The sequence below is a fragment of the Carcharhinus amblyrhynchos genome, chromosome 14, assembly GCF_965287045.1.
Source record: "Carcharhinus amblyrhynchos chromosome 14, sCarAmb.v2.hapA, whole genome shotgun sequence".
Lineage (NCBI taxonomy): Eukaryota > Metazoa > Chordata > Chondrichthyes > Carcharhiniformes > Carcharhinidae > Carcharhinus > Carcharhinus amblyrhynchos.
The window spans coordinates 36,298,091-36,318,672 of NC_137337.1; the positions used below are offsets into that span (position 1 = coordinate 36,298,091).

General features: G+C 41.4%; 1 protein-coding gene across 3 annotated transcripts in view; it reads left to right on the top strand.

Moving 5' to 3' along the window:
- The first annotated feature begins 927 nt into the window (after positions 1-927).
- Positions 928-20,582, top strand: part of LOC145352597 (guanine nucleotide-binding protein G(I)/G(S)/G(O) subunit gamma-2) — a 77,648-nt gene continuing 57,993 nt past the window's right edge. The window contains exons 1-2 of one of the 3 annotated variants that reach the window (XM_080202684.1): positions 929-1,553; positions 2,863-2,948. The gene's annotated coding sequence lies outside the window, so the exon portion shown is untranslated. Of the gene's footprint in view, positions 1,554-2,862; positions 2,949-20,582 lie in introns of all 3 variants that reach the window. The other 2 variants (XM_080202686.1, XM_080202685.1) reach the window with 2 other exon arrangements.

The window sequence follows — 20,582 nt, forward strand, 5'->3', positions numbered from 1 at the left end:
GATATGGGAAGAACATGCAGACTCCACACAGACAGTGACCCAAGCTGGGAATTGAACCTGGGTTCCTGCTGTTGTGAGGCAGCAGTGCTAACCACCGTGCCACCGTGCTGCCCCCTCAATGTTCTGGTTATTAATCCCATTTGAATTTTGCTGTTCTTGTCTGTGTAATAACTATGATAACACTTCAAAAGTAATCCATTTTTTGTGAACCTCTTTGGAGCATCCCAAAGCTGTGATAAGACACTAAATAAATGCAAAAGGTTTGTTGGCACATGTGGGGACAACGTGTAAAGGAAGATTCATTGTTGTCAATGCAAAACAACGTGATGCACACTAGGAAGGTGGAAATGCAACATTGGTGTTAACTCATTGTGCTAGACCTGTAAATGGGGATCAGAATTAATTCAGATAGAAATCATTATGATGGCCACCAGAAAATGAACACGAGTAATAATTTCTATCTGGTTATTTGTGTTCAGGTTGAAATATTGGTGAATGCTGTATATAGTACACAGTGTTTAGAGATCACTGGGGCATAGAGATCAATAAAACCCTCAATTATCACGCATGAGGAATCGTTACTGGGTGAGGTAACAAGTGAATAGGGCACCTAAAGGAAAGAACGTATGTACAGAGTCTAAAGTAATCGTACTTCAATCAGGACTTGGCATGAATGAAGCTTTACTTTTGAACAAATCGCATCCTTCTTCATAGCATAAATGTATGCCCGGAGCACACGAAGAATGAAAATGATTCCTGTTTCTAACCACTGAGGATTGGATTCTGGTTACGGTTCTCTGTCTGCTGTGCAAAGACAGCCACATTTACATAAACAACACAGGAAATCAGTCATTCACTGTTGCCATGGTAGCACTGGGGAAATCCATTTTATTAAAGTCCACTGTGCCCCTCACAGGAACATTGCAAACAAAAAAACTGGGATAATGGAACTAGATTGGGTACAAAAGACTAGTCGTTGTATGATAACTGAGTTTTAACACGGGCAGCGATTGTTGCTGATGCATGTCTGGTAGCCTTGAACAGGGAACACCCCATTCATGCCAGCAGCTGGGAAGAATACAAAAGTCAGATAGAGGTTTCTGTTGATAGGGGGGAAGGAAAGCAAGCCCTCAGAATATGTTCATTTTCTGTTTAGTATTTCAGCATGAGATTAAATCCCCAGATTACTTCAACCAGTGCTTTGGGAGAGGTTGGGAGAGCAGCCCAGGGCAATGCTAGTAGTGGAATCTCTGCAGAAGAGCAAGCATTCAGCTGCTGGGAGAAATAGTTGCAAGGAAGGGATTAACAAGGAACAGAGAAGGACCAAATGAAAGAGCGAGAGAGAGAGGAGGGGAAGTTACAGCAGCTAGTAAGGGGAGGAAGTGGGAGATCTGCTGCTTCCTGTAGACAGAATGATGATTGAAGACAAAGCTGGGTGTGGACTCGTCTCTCAGGGCTGCTGCTTACACAGCTGGTAAGCTTGGATTCTCCTGCATATTTAATCTATTTTAAGAAGAGAAGAGTGAATATCTGCTTTCAGTTTGCTGGACAAGGTAAATTTGCCTTTTTCCTTCCTTGGCTTTTAATCTTACACTGAAGAATTGACTTGATTAATGTATTTTTCTTTGCCCAAACAGACTTGGCTTGCCCACTGTGCTGTTACACGAGTCTGTAAATATTGTGAAAGATTTGTGACTATGATTCCACGAACCGACATTATCAACAACTGTGGGATGACTGTTATTGGTTATGTTAGTGATTTGGTGTTAAGAGAAGGCTATGCTTTTAATCTGAAAGCTAGGAGAAAACAAATGTGTAGCTGTTAATAAGGAGAAGGCTAGCTCTTCACTGCGAAGGAGGACAGAATGATTTAATTGTAACTGAGGTTTTGCACTTTATCACTAAATGCTGCTTGCAAATGTTATGCAAAAGAACACACAGCAACAGCCAGTGACCAACCCTTGTTCTGAAAACCATATAAACCACAAAAGGACCCTATGTGGATTTTGCTGTTTAAATGTATTTTCGTATTCAAATTTTAATTATAGTTAAATGTCTGTATTTATTAAATCATTGTCTGAATCAATAAAGACAAAATACCAAAACAGCGGAATGCTACATAGAATAGAAACACATTTTTAATATTGAAATTACTTCTAAAAGCTGTTCAGATGACTCCACGGGGGCAGTACAAAAACAATACTCAAACCAGCCTTTTTTAAATAATATCATACTGTCTGTATGGAGAAGTCCATCAGATAGAAAAAGGTGTTGATTTGGTTGCCAGTAATAGCATTTAATTAGTATCTATGAATGCTATTTTTGAATACTCTGATGTCACATGACTTATTTATACTGCACCTCCTCCATTTTATTGAAGAAAATGTAGACACTTCAAAATTCAGATGAACTCACTCAGACTGACTCATAGCCGCATGCTACAGTGATGCCTTTGAATTCTACAGATCTGTGACCTGTAACAGGTTAACTTGACATTAAGGAATGGATATTTTGGAGGTGAAATATCAGTCAAATGAAGTGAATTGAAAACCTCAACAGATCAGGCAATATCCATGGGGAGGGAAAGAGAGTTAATGTTTCAGGCCTCTGATCTCTCATTGCATCTTCTGTTGGAAGGTCACTACACTGAAACGCTTAATTTGGGTGAGATTCTGTGGCCTCTCCCCAGTGTTTTTCTCAGGGGTGAGGGGTGGTACACTATTCGCTGACAGAGGGAATTCCCACTGAAGCCACTCAAACTGATAGGAAACCCATGCTGGAGAATTCTGGCCAATGTTTCTCTCTCCACAGATGCTGCCTGATCTTCTGACTATTTCCAGCATTGTTGTGTTTTTATTTCAGGTTTCCAGCATCTGCAATATTTTGCTTTAGCTTCCTGACTACGTGACTGAATAGCCAGACCCAGTGAGGTTTTCACATACTTTCTGGTGAGCTCTATTGTTGATTATAGATTGTGCCTAAACCTCTGAGAAAGCAAATATGGTGGACAAACTTGTCTCAAAATAACCTCTGCTTTATATATTCACTAATTGGCTTTTATTTGTTGTGTAACTTGAGACTCATTTAACCAATTGGTCCTGTATTCAGGCTTGATGAGCACAGGGGAATGTAACTGTTACACAAATGAGAATCATTTGGGAAATCATGCACACATTGTCTGAAAGGTTTACTGTCCATTGGGGTTTCCACAGCACCTCCCAATCTGCGAGAGAGATTTTCTCCTGCCTATTGCAACTGTGAGTACTTCATAGACACATTTCAGTTTTAGACAGTACATTCTTTTTTATCCATTTATGGGACATGAGCATCACTGGCTGGCCAGCTTTTATTGCCTGTCCCTAGTTGCTCAAGGATCAACCACATTGCTGTGGCAAATTCCCTTCCCTAAAGGACATTAATGAATCAGATCAGTTTTTCCCAATAATTGAACAATGGTTTATGGTCATCAGTAGATTCTTAATTCCAGATATTTTTTATTGAATTCAAATTCTACCATCTGCCATGGTGGGGTTTGAACCTGGGTCCCCAGAATGTTAGATGAGTTTCTAAATTAATAATCTAGTGATAATACCATTAAACCATTGCATACCCGCCTATCAGCCTGTTCTTGCACGGAAAGATTAGTCGAATCCAATAGGTATTTGATTTTTAATATTTAAATCAATCTTTGCCTACTGTCATTTTCTTTTACTGATATTTAGAAATGTTAACTGGACTAAATTATTGCCAGCACCTGGTATTGATGTAATCTTTTATTAACTGAATTGTTAATCCCTTAATTAAACTGAAGAGCTTCTCTCATTGTCATAAGGATGTTCAATCTGATATAGAAGAAGTCCACAGCAAAGGCCTCCCATTGTCTAACAATAGGTCATTTTGTATTGATAAATAAGTCAACATCAGATGTTTGAATTGAATTAGAAATGATCACAATGGTACATTTATAAACGTATAAATGTTGCCTTTGGATTGGATGGTTTGAAGAAATTAGCACAGTGCTGTACTGAAATGTGGGAACTGGTACCACCATTACTCATTCTTTTATTGCCATTCTCAATAACAATACATGATTCAATCAGAATCAGTTATAGACATTGAATAGTAAGCTGAATGTTACAGTATGGTGCCATGTTGTAACAGATCACTATGTAGTATGACACATTAATGCATTTTTTTTGGATTATAAAACAAAAGAAAGAGTTTGGACCCCCTAAGTAGGTCCTTCTATCTGAGTGCAGAAATTATTGTGGCACAAATTTTGTGATGGGAATAAGGGACACTGCAACAGATGGGATGACACAAGAATACATAGGATATAGGTCACAGAAGTAGACCATTTGATCCAAGCAGTCCATTCAGATGTTTATGGGCCATTTGAATCTCTTCCCATATTTCCACATTTAAATTTACCACTTTCTTGACTATCTTCTCTTTGAATGCATCTATACTGCGGTAGAAAGTTCCACCATTCTCACCACTCTATGGATAAAGAAGTTTCTTTTGAATTCCCAATTGGATTTGTTGGTGACTCTTGTCTATTGATGGCCTATCATAGAATCGTATTGCACAGAAGAGGCCCTTCAGCCCAATGAGTCCACACTGGCACATTAGAAACACCTGAACTCCCACCTAATCCCATCTGCAGCATATGGCCCATAGCCCTGAATGATATGATGTGCCAAGTACTTATTCAGATACTTTTTAAAGGATGTGAGGCAACCTGCTTCTATCACTCTCCCAGGCAGCGCATTCCAGATTGTTACCACCTTTTGGGTGAAAAAGGGTTTCCTCACATCCCCGCTAAACCTCCTGTCCCTCACGTTGAACCTATGTCTTCTCATGACTGACTCTCCAACTAAGGGGAATAGCTGCTCCTTATCCACTCTGCCCATGTCTCTCATAATCTTGTACACCTCGAACAGGTCGTCCCTCAGCCTTCTCTGCTCTAACAAGCCTATCCAACCTCTCTTCATAACTTAACTGTTCCATCCCAGGCAGCATCCCAGTGAATCTCCTCTGCACTCCCTCCAGTGTAATCACATACTTCTGATAATGTGGCAATCAGAATTGCACACAATACTCTAGCTGTGGCCTCACCAAAGTTCTATATAACTCTGATGTGACTTCTTGCTTTTGTAACCTATGCCTCAACTGATGAAGACATAGTGTCCCATATACCTTTTTCACCACCCTACTAAAATGCCCTTCTGCTTTTAGAGGTCTGTGGACAAACACCATGGTCCCTTTTGTTCCACAGAACTTCATAGTGTCCTACCATTCATTGAATACTTGCTTGTCAAATTACTCCCTCCAAAGTATTTCGCCTCTCGCTTTTCATTGTTAAATTCTATGTGCCACTTTTGTGCCCATTTGACCATTCCGTCTATATCATCTTGCGCCCAAGGCACTCCACCTCACTGTTAACCACCTGGCCAATCTTGTGTCTCCCACAAACTTACTAATCCTACCCTCACATAGTCATCAGTGTCATTTATATAAATGATAAATAATAGGGAGCCCAACACAGATCCCTGTGGTACGCTACTGGACAGTAAAGCAGCCTTCTATCATCACTCTCTGTCTCCTATAACTGAGCCAATTTTGAATCCACTTTATCAAATTACTCTGTATCCCATGTGAATTTACCTTTTGTATTATGCTGTTCCCTACAAGAGGAAACATTCTCACTCTGCATCCAGTCTATCAAAACTTTGCTTAATTTTAGGCCTCCTTTAGGTTATCCCTGACCCTTTTTTAAAATAGAGAAGATTGTCTATTCATCCTTTCCTGATATGTATATTTATGTATTTCTGGTATTATCCTTGTAAATCTTTCCTGCACCCTGTCCAGTGCCTCTATCTTTTTTATAATACAGTGACTGGGATTCATTGTACATTAAAATACCAGCTGGCCAACATTTGTTGCCCTAAGGCAACTGAGAGTCAACTGCATTGCTGTGGAGTCACATATGGGCCAGACCAGGTAAGGATGGCAGATTTCCTTCCATAAAGAACATTAGTGAGTGAGGTGGGTTTTTCCTGACGAAACCATCTGCAATGGCTGGAATCAAACGCAGGTCCCCAGAACATTAGCTGAGTTTCAGGATTAATAATGTAATGATAATACCACTAGGCCATCACCTCCCCTTATGTGGGTCTAAGTTTTAAGTGATTGATGTATTTGTAACCCAAACCCACTTCATTCCTCTGTCCTAGCTAGACTTTCACTTTCCAAGTAATAAGTGACCTCCCTCTTCTTCCCACCTAAATTACCATCTCAAATTTATGTATTGAGCTTCATTTGTTACGTAATTGCACGTTCTGCAAGTTTATTAAGGTCCTCCTGTAATTTGTTGCAAGCCTCTCTCAGTATTGACCATTCCCCTCCCCCACCGCCCAACTTAGTGTCACCTGCAAATTTAGAAATTGCGTTTTTGACTCCAGAGCCCAAATCTTTAAATGTAAAATTGTGAACAGCACTGATCCTTGTGGGACACCACTTACCATCTTCTGCCACTCTCTGCTTTCTGTCCTGAAGCCAGCTGGCAATCCATTCTGTCACATGTTCCTTAATTCCACATTCTGTGACCTTATTCATTAGCCTATTATGAATCATTTTTATCGAAAGTCTTTTGAAAATCCAGATAAATTACATGTACTACGTTATCATTGTCTACTTTCTCCGTTACCTACTCAAAAAATTCAGTCAGGTTGATGAAATACAATTTTTCGTTTTAAATTCCATACTGATTTATTCATTATTACAGTTTTCTTCTCTAGATATTCCTCTATTCTCTCCTTTGGGATTCCATTACTTTTCTATAGTTCCTGGGTAACCAGGGACAATAATGTAATAGACCAGAAGGCTGAAAATGAGTAATTCAAAGTGAGATGGTCCTCACTCTCAGCAATAATCTAAACTTTAAATGGTCTGATGTCATGGTTAATGTGGTATTTTAATGATTCTCAGCATTACTTGTGTATCAAAATACAGAATAATGATTACGGTATCAGAAAAACTGATGGTGTTTGTCTGATTCTATCTCCTTTGCTTCATTTGAAAGTTGATAAGATATATAGACACCCTGAGATATGTCAGTATCATCTTGTGTACATACGTTTCAAGTTTAACTTGACATAAATCAGCATTATGGAGGCTGAAAATATTTGGTGCTTTGGGGTTGTGATGAATATCACAGGAGGGTTGAACACCATGAAAATTTGGGCTTCTGGGGAGGCTGGATAATAGTGGGAGGATTTTAACATAATGAGAGGAAAATTGGACACCGCCAGGGAAAAGTGAATTGGACATGATGGGGATTAGACAATTGCCAAGGATCTGATCATGTGGAGGTAAAGTTGTAGGGCCTGAAGGAAATATTCCTGCCCCTCCTGGTTCACAGGTGGTGCAATAAAGGCATTTCCTCATTGATTGAATTTTTTCATCTCCTTCTACTTGCCAGGATTGGTGGGAATTCTAGCCCCCCATGTGTTAAAAATTCAGCTGAAATAGCTTTGTCTCTCAGTGCTCCCCTGGCATGTTTCCAGGTGATGATTTCGAGCCCCTAGTGGCAGGTATTGTGGAACCAAGAAACCTTCACTTTTGGATTCTAGATCCTTTTTGCCATGGTAAAAAGGAATGTGGGCAATTATTGTGATTGGGTATTACATGCATAGACGTTATGTAATATACTGCTCAAATGTTCCTGGAATGATTTTGTTTTTTTCAAACCTTTCAGAGAATCTCAACATGAACTCAATTCCAGTAACAACCCAAAATAGGCCATGTGGAAAATTCCATTTTTCAGTCATTACTGAATCAGTAGTAGGGTAGATACACTTATCAGAGAGCTAATTTTTGAGATGTGTGGTTTAGTGCTCTATATGGCAAAGCATCTTCTTAAACCCCACTCCCCTGTTTCCTTCAGCAGGTGCCAGAGTTTTAACGCCCCACCCATCACGGAATTGGGGTGGACAATGGAAATGTCTGTTGACCTTGGGTGGGATTTTACAGTTTCAGGACAAGCGAGACCATAAATTCCTGCCCAACACATGAGAGGGACTCCTCAACTACTTTGTTACTAAGATCAGGACCACCTGATCCAGTGCCTCTGCTGCTTCCATCCCTTCCACTAGCCCACTAGATCACACTACCTCCAATGTTCCCCACTGTCCTCACCCTAAACTTGCATCTTCCTTCATGTTCTCTCCTGTCTCCCCTCATGCCCTCTTGGAACTCAGATGTTTCTGAGATCCACCTCCTGCTTTCCTGACCCTATTCTCACTAAACTGCTGACCATCCAACTTCTCCTCCTGGTCTCTATGTTAGCCAGTATTGTTTATGTCTCTCTGATTTCTGAAATCGTCCTTTTTCTCCTTTAAATCTGCCATCTTTTCTCTATCCTCAAAAAAATCCTCTTAACTTCACCATCTTTGCAAACTGCTATAATATCCCATCTCCAACCTCCGTCTTGTCCTTAACATTCTTGAACCTGCTGTTGCCTCCAGAATCCCTTTCCAACTGTCCCAGGCCTCCATGATTGAATCCCTCCAGTAAGGTTTCTACTCCTGCCATTATACCAAAATGAATCTTATCAAAGTCACATGTGACTGTGACAAAGATAAACTGTTCCTCCTCATCTTTCTCAACCTTTGATACATTTGTCTACACCATCTATGTTCAACATTTCTCCACTGTTGTCCGGCTGGATGAGATTTCTCTCACCTGGCTCCCTTATCTATTTAATCATAGCCTGCACTATTGTCTCCGATGTCCCCCCCATGGATTGATCATTGACCCCCTCTTATTCCTTATGTATATGCTTCCCCTCAGTGACATTATCCTAAAGTAAGGTGTCAGTACACGAATGCTAATGACATCTATTTCCCACCACCTCTCTTCACTCCTCCACTGTTGCTAAATTTTCTGGCCTAACTGACATCCAGTACTGAATGAGCAGAAATATCTTCCATTTAACTACATACTGGGGAGACTTCAGCCGTTACTGACTCCATTCCTGTTTCTGGCAACTGTCTGAGACTAAACTGAACAGTTTGCATCTTTGGAGTCACGTGTGACCCGGAGGTGGGCTTCTAACCATATATTCTCATCTTCATTAAGACCAATTTTCACATCTGTAATATTACCTGGCGTTTCTCCTGCCTTGGCTCATCTGCTGCTGAAACCTTCATCAATGCTTATTACCCCAAGTGTTGACCATTCAAATGCAAACCTGCCTCCTCTCCTACATTTGATTCTCCCTAAACTTGATGTAATTTAGAATTCTGTGGCCCGTTTCCCAACTCCCACTAAGTACCGCTTATCTATCACCTCTTTGCTCGTTGAGTCACACTGAGTCTCAGTCAAGCAAAGACTTGATTTTGAAATTCTCATCCTTTTTTTGCAAATCCATTCATGGCCTCATCCCTCACTCTCTGTGAACTCCTTCGGCCCCACAACCTTCTAGATACCTCTTCTTGTCTAATTCTGGTGTCTTGAGCAACCTCAGTTTTATTTGCTCCATAGTTAGTAGCTAGGTCTTCATTTGACTAGGCCCTAAGCTCTTGAATTCCTTCCATACACCTCCAGATTTCTACTTTGCTTTCATCGTTTGAGATACTTGTTAAAACTTAGGTTTTTGACAAACTTTTGGTTATCTGACCTAATATCTCCTTTTGTGAAATTAATTTGTTTAAAAGGCTCCTGTGAAGATACTGGGGCCATTTTATTTCATTTGAAAGTGATATATAAGTATATAAGTATTGCAATATTTAATATACTTTTGAAAATATGTGTTTAAGTTAGGGTGGTCATTTATTTGGCCTTGTATTGAACAATTCAGACTCCAGTGCATCCAGCACCATTTCACTAATGGACATCCTTGGTCCTGTATTTTGAAGTCCTGTTTCAATCTCTCTGTATCCTGGAACCACCGCATAAGTGCCAAGTGCTGGGGGAGGGAGTTGGAAAACTGACCACAGCTGGCGGCTGGGACAGGTCGCACAATTGGAAGGTGGGGATTGGGAAGTGAGCCAGGAAAGGCTGCAACGGTAGAGAAGGGGCTAGGTTGGTAGGCCAGCAATATGCAGTGTGTGTGTGTGTGTGTGTGTGTGTGTTTTTGTGTGTGTGTGTGTGTGTGTGGGGGGGGGGGGGGGGGAGGGGTGGGGTTGGAATGGGGTTAGTTGATTTGAAGGGGAGGAGGATCAGCCCAGAATTATGTGCCAGTCCCCGATGGGCAATGATCAATAAGAAGGCTGGGACTGCTATTACCACCATGGGGCCCCATGACGCAAGCCCATATCATTTACTTAGCAGTTTTCTTCACTTAATGAACATGAAATCTCTCATGCTCTACTTAACATCCAAGACTCTATGTATATTTCTTTATGTTTGTATTCTTGGTAGTTCAAGAAACCGATTCAATATGGTGCGCAATGCAATCAGAGCAAAACTATTAATAGCTATCCTGTTTCAGACTGTTTGTTCTCTCTTTCTTTGCCATATATTATAACAGTTCTATTTATTTCTCCAATTATATGTATAGATGCTGCCCACATACTGCACTCAACTGGGGGCTAGGAATGCCCTCAGTATCCAAGTAGTCCAGCGAATTTCAACCCCAATTGGAACAAAAAGTATGAAGATACAAGAACTTCCAGTTGGTTATGGGTGACACAAGCCTAAAAATGGGTAACTTTGTTGTTAGTCTGAGTCCAGCCAACTTGTTTTTTTTAATGCAAGTAGCTGACACTCTGACACTGCATAAACACTAGCCTGGATTTTTGTTCCTGAGAGCTGTAGAATCAGGAAATTTCCCGACTCACCAAATGGGATTGGATTAGATTGGCTGACAGCTTCACCAGCCCTGGCAGCGCTAGGAGTGTGCTAGTGGTAACAGCCAGGACGGCAAAAAACAGGTTCATGGATCCTGGAAATGCCTTGGGCAGGGAGGGTTTGTTTGCACAGCCCAGCAGGAGGGTTGCTGGGGAAGGTAGTGCAGGGATGGGCATAAGACTGCAGGCAGATAGAAAGAAAGGGGGTGTTTGATCTTGGGTGGCCATCTCCCCGCCCCCCCAAATCAACAAAGGGCAGCCCCCAGAAGTAGTACCTTCCACCACCCCCACCTCCTTCTCACTCTTTGAGAAGAAATTACTTTCAAAATCAGACTGTCCACTCCCACACAACTGTCTGCACCATATGTTTTATGGTTTGGGCAACATTTTATTGGGGTCATTTGGCTTGTCAACCAGCCCAATTGACCCTTGTTTATCTATTTAAATATGGTGGGCGAGCTGGCAGAGTGGACATGATCTGTTTACTGAGGTTGAGGAAAATATGGCAAGCATGACTGATTTAATAGTGTTTTTCTTATTTTCTTCCTACCATGTGCTATACTTTACAGGAAGCAATTTTGCTCTGATTGAAGTGAAAGTGTCTGAAATGTATAGCGGAACTGGTTAATTTACTTGTTTTTGGCAAGTCCATGGTTGCGTGAGATTTCTGAACTGGGCTAGGGGCTGGGTTTGTCTGTAAATGCTACAGGAAGAGATAACTAAAATTCAAACACTAAATATTACGTTTGGCGTACTGTCTCTCTGCCATCAGTCCACTGTTCTTTGTTACACTGCGAGACATCTCAGGCACACATCAATTTGACTCGTGTTAGAAAAGCGCTTAGTTTAAAGTTTATTTATTAGTGTCACAAGTAGGCTTACATTAACACTGCAATGAAGTTACTGTAAAAATCCCCTAGTGGCTTATTTGGGTAGACCAAGGGAGAATTTGGCATGGCCAATGCCATGGGAGAACATGCAGATCTGCACAGTGACCCAAGCCGGGAATCGAATCTAGGTCCCTGGTGCTGTGAGACAGCAGTGCTAACCACTGTGCCGTCCCTGATGCATTGGTCTGTAGGGTACAGAACTGTGACAGCTTTGTGTCCAGCTTTATGATCCCTATAACAGAAAATAGTAATGTGTGTTTAATGTAACCAGAGGCATTATTATAATATGAATATATTGCTATAATATTGCATTAAGAGTCTTTAATGGCTTATTGGAACATCAGAAGCCCACTGCCTAGCAATCAAAAGAAATGAAGCACCATAGTAATTAGTGACAAAGCTAAGAGTTCATATCTGTTCGCCTGAACAGATAATATCATGATTAATTAGCATTTCAACAACAGAAATTCTGCATTCTTTTATTTTTTTGGGAAGGTTCTAGATTAGGCTGTATCCTTCCATGCAAAATTGTTAAGCCTTTTTTTGGAATGTCTCAGTGAGAACCTGCAATGTTTTATCTTCAGAAGGACTGCAAATTCTAAAATTCAATACAGGTTCTTCCTTTAATATGTACTTTCTGGGTCCAAATAGATTATTCACATACAAATGAAGAAATTATCTTGCTTCTGTTTGATAAATATGCTGGTCTGGTAAAGTTCCATCGTAGGCTGGTCAAGAAGATTAGTTTATATAATTCACATATTACTACAACCCTCCTGCAATAAATTATAGTCAAAACAGAATGCTTACAGTTGTTAAATTGAGCCAGATCATTGTTTAATTGGTACTTAATTAGCCAATCATAACACCTACTGGGGAAATCTCCCTGTCAAACCCCTTCATAATTTTGAATGTCTCAATAAAATCACACTTCATTCTTCTAAGCTCCAGAAAATATGAATGCAATTTACTCAGTTTCTCATTCCAAGGACCAATCTAGTGAACCTTCACTATACTACCCACGATGCAAGGATATCCTTCCTTAAATATGGAGACCAGAAGTGCACACAGTGGCTGGAACTTTCCGGCTGTTCACACCAGTGGGATTTTCCGGTCTTGCTGGCAGCACACTGGGTTTTATAGTGGTGAGGTGTGCATTCAATGGGAATCCCATTAACAACAGCGGGACCAGAACATTCCACTGCTGGCCAGTCTCTGGCCTTCTTGTTTCATGGCAGTTTGTTTGGTAAATCCTGCCCATTGTATTCTAGGCGTGGTCTCACTAAAGCCCAGTTAGTGGTAGTAGGACTTTATTCTTTATTCTTGTACTGTGATCCCTATGCAACTTTCTGTCTACTTCATTGCTGCCTGTACCTACTGGTTAACTTATGTTTCTTCTACAAATCTCTCTGAACATCAACATTTACAAGTATCATGCCTTTTGGAAAAAATATTCTTGTTTTCTATTCCTATGACCAAAGCAAATAACATGACAATTCCCCACATTATTCTGTATCTGTCATCTTGTTGCCCTCTATATCTCTTTGCAGACTCTGTGTCCCCAGCTAGAATTCCCATCTAGCTTTGTATTGTTAGCAAACTTGGATGCATTCATTAATATGGATTATGAATAGCTCAGGTCCCAGCACTGATCTGTGTGGCGCTCCACTAGTCAGCGATTACCAGCTTGAAAATGCTCTATTTATCCCCACTCTGCTTCCTGTCTGAACCAATTCTCTATTCATGCTGCTATATCACCCACAACTCTATGAGCTCTTATCCTGTGTCGTAACCTTTTGTGTGGCACCTTATCAACTGCTTTTTCAAAATCCACGTATTAGCACATCTCGTGGTTCCCCGTTGTCTGCCCTACTAGTTACATTCTCAGTAAAACGCCAATAAATTTGTCCCAACAGGATTTCCCTTTTGTAAAACATGTTTACTCGTTCAAATCATATTATGCTTTTCTGAGTGCATTAAGTCTTCCTTAGTAACATAACTTTCCCACTGACAAATGTCAGGCTAGCTGACCTGTGTGTCCCTCTTTTCTCTCTCCCTCTTTTCATAGATTCATAGAATCCCTACAGAGCAGAAGAAGGCCATTTGGCCTATCGAGTCTGCACCAACAACAATCCCATGCAGGCTCTACCTCTATAACCCCACGTATTTACCTTACTAATCTCCCTGACATCCCCCAAACGTAAGGAGCAATTTAGCATGGCCAATCAAACTGACCCCCACACATTTTTTGACTGTGGGAGGAAACCCAGGCACCTTAAAAAATGTTACATTTGCCAATTTCTAATTTGCTGTGACCCTTCCGGGATCCAGAGAACTTTGGAAAATCTTTGCCATCACATCTGCCATTTCGGCAACAATCTCTTTTAAAACGTTAGGTTGTGTTTGTGGACCATCAGGTCTGGGAGATTTGGATTTCAGTCCCTTGAGTTCCCCCAGTACGGTACATTTTCTCTGCTGATATTAATTACCTTAATTTCTTCAATCTTATTAGTCCCCAGGTTGCCCTTTATTTCTGGCATGTGGAGGATATTATAATAATCTATACCCTGGTGAATATTCTTCACAGGTGCTTGCTTATCCCTACTTCAGTAGCAAAAAGCAATCATCACATAATTCCCCAAAGTTGCTCCAAACAGCACTCAGGAGCTGGAAAAGTTTGGTTTGCGTAATAAATTCCAAATTGGTTTCGGGCAAACCATTACAGCAAAGAACAGTTAGTAAAGCACAAGGTTTTGGGAACTTTTTCTTTAATGAATCTCATGCCATGTCATGCGTGACAAAAACCACTTGATTTCGTTGCAAAACTTCCTTTTCCTGTCGCGTCACCTTTTTAAAAAAAGAATTTGTACAGCCCAAACTCTAAGGGCGGAATGTTGGTGGCACTGAGGAGAGATGACAAACTTGCAAGGAATTGCATTCGACACTTATTTGTACAAGTGGCTGAAAGTGTTTTGGACAGTAAATGACTGGAGTTTCACCAGTGCAGTTTATGAAGTGGGAGCCTCTGAACTGTACTGCGGGCTTGTAACACAGTCCGTCTTTAAGCCAGAAAAGAAACAGTAATGCTCCGCAACGTATTGGTGGTGGGCAGAAACTTCCACCCCAGTGCAAAGCCTTTGAGTTAGGTTGTGAAATTATCTGATAGTTTTGAACACATTAATGACATTTTATCACAGCCTCATGATGAGTGTGTTTTATTTGCCCGTTATAGTGAAGGAGCTTGGATGCTACACTGAATCAGATACTTAGCTTTGAGCAACATCAAATAATGAACAATAAAGTAAATATAACGTGCATGAGATTTATTTATGTGAAATTAACATATTCATTACTCATTCTTTTCATAACGTTACTACAGACTGCGGGTGGATTCACTTCTGTTGAAATACAGTGATTTCCTGTGAATGATCATAAGGCTGATCAACCAGCACAATGATTTTTTTCCAGAGCCCAAGAGGAACTCCTTTACACTGGGATTTTTACAGAGGAAACTATAGACTCCCTACAGTGCAGAAGAGGCCATTTAGCCCATCACGTCTGCACCAACTCTCTGACAGAGTATCTTACCCAGGCGTTATCCCCATAACCCCACATATTTACCTGTATGTTTAATCCCTTTCCCATGTCTAAGAATTTGGAGAATTGCATTCAACAAGCCAGCCAAAAATATAAATGTGCAAACACACTTTATTTTGTTTAAGTACATCATTTCTAATAAACCAAACACAGAAAAAGGTTTTGCAATGCAAAGATTAACAGAAGTAAATAGTATCACCAAACAAGGGTTTATCCCAGGGTGGAAGGGTCAATTACTAGGGGACACAGGTTTAAGGTGCGAGGGGCAAGGTTTAAAGGAGATGTCCGAGACAGATTTTATTTGCTTGTTGTTAGTCTAATCAAACCAAATCTTCTTGGTTTAAGATTGACTTGTTCCCTGCCATTTGGGGTCCTTCTCAAATATTATGTTGCAGCCTTCTGGCCTCTATACATAAATGATTTGGAACTAGAGTCAGCAATATGATCCAACATTGACCTGTGGAGCACCTACTAATCACCTTCTCACTAGCTAGCACTGCTCCATCATGAAGCTATTAATCTTTGTTTTTCATTTTGTTCTTCCATTTGGAAGATATCAGTATTAAGAGTTGTGCTTTATAAGGTGAGAGATGTCTGCACTGTGGAATGAAATAGTTTTCTGCTCTTCTGCCCACCGGAATCAACATTAAGCACTCCGGGTTAAACATAACATGAAATCTTAAGTTGCCTGTAGACATGACAATGTGCCGTACCTACAAGATCAGGTGGACAGATACAACACACATTCATGCACAAGCTCTCATCAGGATGGAATGTTTCTCACTTATATAGAAAATACATTACAGCACAGTACAGGCCCTTCAGCCCTCGATGTTACGCTGACCTGTGAAATCAAGCTAAAACCCATCTAACCTACACTATTCCAATATCATCCATATGTTTGTCCAATGATCGTTTAAATGCCCTAAATGTTGGCGAATCCACTACTGTTGCAGGCAGGGCATTCCATGCCCTTACTACTCTGAGTAAAGAACCTACCTCTGACATCTGTCCTATATCTATCACCCCTCAATTTAAAGCTATGTCCCCTCGTGCTAGCCATCTCCATCCGAGAAAAAGGCTCACACTATCCACCATATCTAATCCTCTGATCATCTTATATCCCTCACTTAATCATCTTCTCTCTAATGAAAACAGCATCAAGTTTCTCAGCCTTTCCTCATAAGATCTTCCCACCATACCAGGCAACATCCTGGTAAATCTCCTCTGCACCCTTTCCAATGCTTCCACATCCTTCCTATAATGCGGCGATCAGAACTGTATGCAATACTCCAAGTGCAGCCGCACCAGAGTTTTGTACAGCTGCAACATGACCTCATGGCTCCAAAACTCAATCCCTCTACCAATAAAAGCTAACACACTGTACGCCTTCTTTACAATCCTATCAACCTGGGTACCAACTTTCAGGGATCTATGCACATGGACACTGAGATCTCTCTGCTCATCCACTCTACCAAGTAACTTACCATTAGCCCAGTACTCTGTATTCCTGTTACTCCTATCAAAATGAATCACTTCACACTTTTCCGCATTAAACTCCATTTGTCACCTCTCAACCCAGCTCTGCAGCTTATCCATGTCCCTCTGTAGCCTGCAACATCCTTCCGCACTGTCCGCAACTCCGCTGACATTAGTGTCATCTGCAAATTTACTAACCCATCCCTCTATAGCCTCATCCAGATCATTTATAAAAATGACAAACAGCAGTAGCCCCAAAACAGATCTTTGCGGTACACCACTAGTAACTGAACTCCAGGATGAACATTTGCCATATTAATATTTCCCATATTAAGTAGAGGTTCCAAGTTCTTTGGGCTAGGCCATCAGCATAAATGAATCCAGCTGTTTTCAATTCAAGCCTCATGAATAGAAGGGCAATATTTTAATCCATCCCTGGCTATTTGTGCATGTCCTTGTGCATGAGTCGCAAAAACCCAGCCTGCAGGTGCAGCAGGTGGTCAGGAAGGCTAATGGGATGCTGGCCTTCATAGCGAGGGAGATTGAATATAAAAGTAGGGAGGTCTTGCTGCGGCTGTATAGGGCATTGGTGAGGCCACAGCTGGAGTACTGTGTGCAGTTTTGGTCGCCGCACTTACGCAAGGATATTTTGGCCTTGGAGGGAGTGCAGAGGAGGTTTACTAGGCTGATACCGGAGTTGAGGGGGTTGAGCTATGAGGAGAGGCTGAATAAACTAGGCTTGTACTCGTTAGAGTTTAGAAGAATGAGGGGAGATCTCATTGAGACATATAAGATGATGAATGGGATGGATAGGATAGAGGTGGAGAGACTCTCCCCGCTCAGAAAGGACAGTAGGACTAGAGGGCACAGCCTCAAGATAATGGGGGGGCGGTTTAGAACGGAGTTGAGGAGGAACTTCTTCACTCAAAGGGTGGTGAATCTCTGGAATTCTCTGCCTGTTGAAGTGGTGGAGGCTGCCTCGCTAAATATTTTTAAGACACGGGTTGATGGGTTTTTGATAAGCAAGGGGATTAAGGGTTATGGGGAGAGGGCGGGAATGTGGAACTGAGCCACGACAGGTCAGCCATGATCTTATTGAATGGCGGGGCAGGCTCGAAGGGCTAGATGGCCTACTCCTGCTCCTATTTCTTATGTTCTTATGTTCTTTATTTGTCCATTTTAGTAACACTTTTTATTCTCTGTCAGTCATTAGTATCAGTTGAATATAGTTGTTACATGACCATGCCAGCAGATCTCCTCTTTGCAACACCATCAGCTCCACAAATGTCTGCCCATTGTCACTCTCCCATTCAGGTCTTGTACTCAGTGACCACTCACATTTTGCCATACCATGTGATCTTTTCACAGCTGGAACCCATTCTATATCCCTTGAAGATACCCATATTGTTAGTACACGTGTGTTACCAATTATAATTTTCATGCAAAAACAGACTCTAATTACATGCAAGCCACTTCTCCTCCTCCAACTTGGTCATACAATCCTTCCATCTTAAGAAGGTGATGATGAGAAATTTTCTTGAATCACTACAGTCCATGTGGTATAGGAGCACAGTGCCCACTCTGCTGTTCAGAAAAGAGTTTCAGGATTTTGACTGGCAGTGAAGGAATGGTGAAGTAGTTCAAAGTCGGCATGGTGTGTGCCCTGGGAGGTAACTTGGTAATATTCCCATGTATCCAGTACTGTTGTCCTTCTAGCTGTTGGACTATTGGTTCAGAAGGTGCTGTTGAAGAAGCCTTGGTGATTTGCTGCAGTGCATCTTGCAGGTTCACACTGCTGCTATCATATGTCGGTGGAGGAGGAAGTGAACATTCCTTGATGGGGTGCCAATTAAGTGGGCTGCTTTGTCTGGATGGTGTTGAGCTTCACTCATCCAGGCAACCAGAGTATGTAGATGATGGACAGACTTGGGGAGTTGGGAGATGAGTTACTCTTTGCAAACTTTTCAGCCAAAGTACTTGTATGGCTGGTTCAGTTCAGTTTTTGGTCAATGGTGACTACCAAGGTGTTGATGGTGGGGGATTCAATGATGGTAATGTCACGGAATGTCAAGGGGAGATGGTTAGATTCTCTCTTGTTGGAGATGGTTGTTGCCTGGCACTTGTGTGGTGTGATTATCAGCCCAAGTCTGAATATTGTCCAGGTCTTGCTGTATTGGAAATGGAATGCTTCAGTATTTGAAGAGTCACGTATGGTGCTGAACATTGTGCAAACATCCTCACTACTGACCTGCCATGATCTGAACCCTGCAACTCTCCAGTGGTTTCTACGTTTTGTCAAAACAGTTCTTGTCAATTGGTATCTCAATGATTTTTATCTTCGTCACATTAAACATAATCACTTTCAGTATAGTTAAACCTGAATTCTTAAGCACGGCAAAGCATTGGAATCCATCCATGATGCAGAAGTGTAGAACTAAAGAGGCAAATCCCGTACAGTCTTACAGAGTATGGTTGTGGTTTTTCTCTCCTAATGAAATGGTTTTGTTGAAATTTCACCAGCTTGCATGAATCACATACCTGAATCACAGAAAACCTATATTGCGGAAGGAGGCCATTTGGCCCATCAAGTCTGTAATGACAACAATCCCACCTAGGCCTTACCTCCACTACCCCACACATTTACCCTCCAATCCCTCCAATCTACACAAGACACTAAGAGGCAATTTAGCATGGCCAATCAACCTAATCTGCACATCTTTGGATTGTGGGAGGAAACCCACACAGACGCAGGGAAAATGTGCAAACTCCACACAGACAGTGACCCGAGCCGGAATTGGTACCCAGGTCCCTGGAGCTGTGAGGCAGCAGTGCCAACCATCATGCCACCTATGAACGATGCAGTGCCTTTGGTTCAGCATGTCAACTTTGTCCATGTGCTTGCAACTGTTATGTGTCACTGAAGTAATTCTTGCCCAGTAAGGGCAGATTAAGCCCAAAATGTCTCAACTGTGAAGACTCTTACTATTGTCTCTTGGCTGGCTGCTGACACTATAGCATCTTGCTAAAGTGCAATGGTGGGTGTGAATATCTCCCATCCCCCCACCTTTGCTGTGCCAAATGAAACCACATTCAGCAGTACAGAGTTATGCCTGCCTGCAGACAGCATGTTAAACTATACAACACAGGATGAAGTACAGTCAATTATGCTTGATGCAGTTACTCTGAGACCAATTTGAAATCATCAGTTAAGGGTATAGCACAAGATGGATATTGACATGTTTTGGAATACTGTGTATAGTTTTCTTTTTCTCTCCAGACAAAGCTAACAGAAACATTAAATTCAATAATTAGCACCCACTATAGACATGTGTAGGAATCCCTGTCATGGAAAGTTTGTGATATACAGACCTGGCTCCAGTTTAGGGGACACCAGAATAACAATGGATTTTCAAGTCTGTTACATGAATTGGTGGTCGTCTAACCCTAGGATCAGAAATTCAAGTAGTTTTCTACATCCGCTAGCAGTCTCCAGTTGGGATATTGTTTGTGCGTGTGATACTGGAGAGTGAGCACTACTAGATATTTAGCCATTTGGGCTATCAAGGAAAAGCATAAATCAGAAGGAGCCACTGGATAGGAATTAAGAGCTTCACTCCAGAACATATTCCCCTCCTTAGCTCAGGGGTACTGATCCAGTCCAGTAACTTAAATTAACATTCTGTATCTTTTTATTGTTTTATTGATTTGAGCTCTCATTCTGATTGTACACAAGTCTGCAAGTAGAGGGAAAGTGATGAGATGT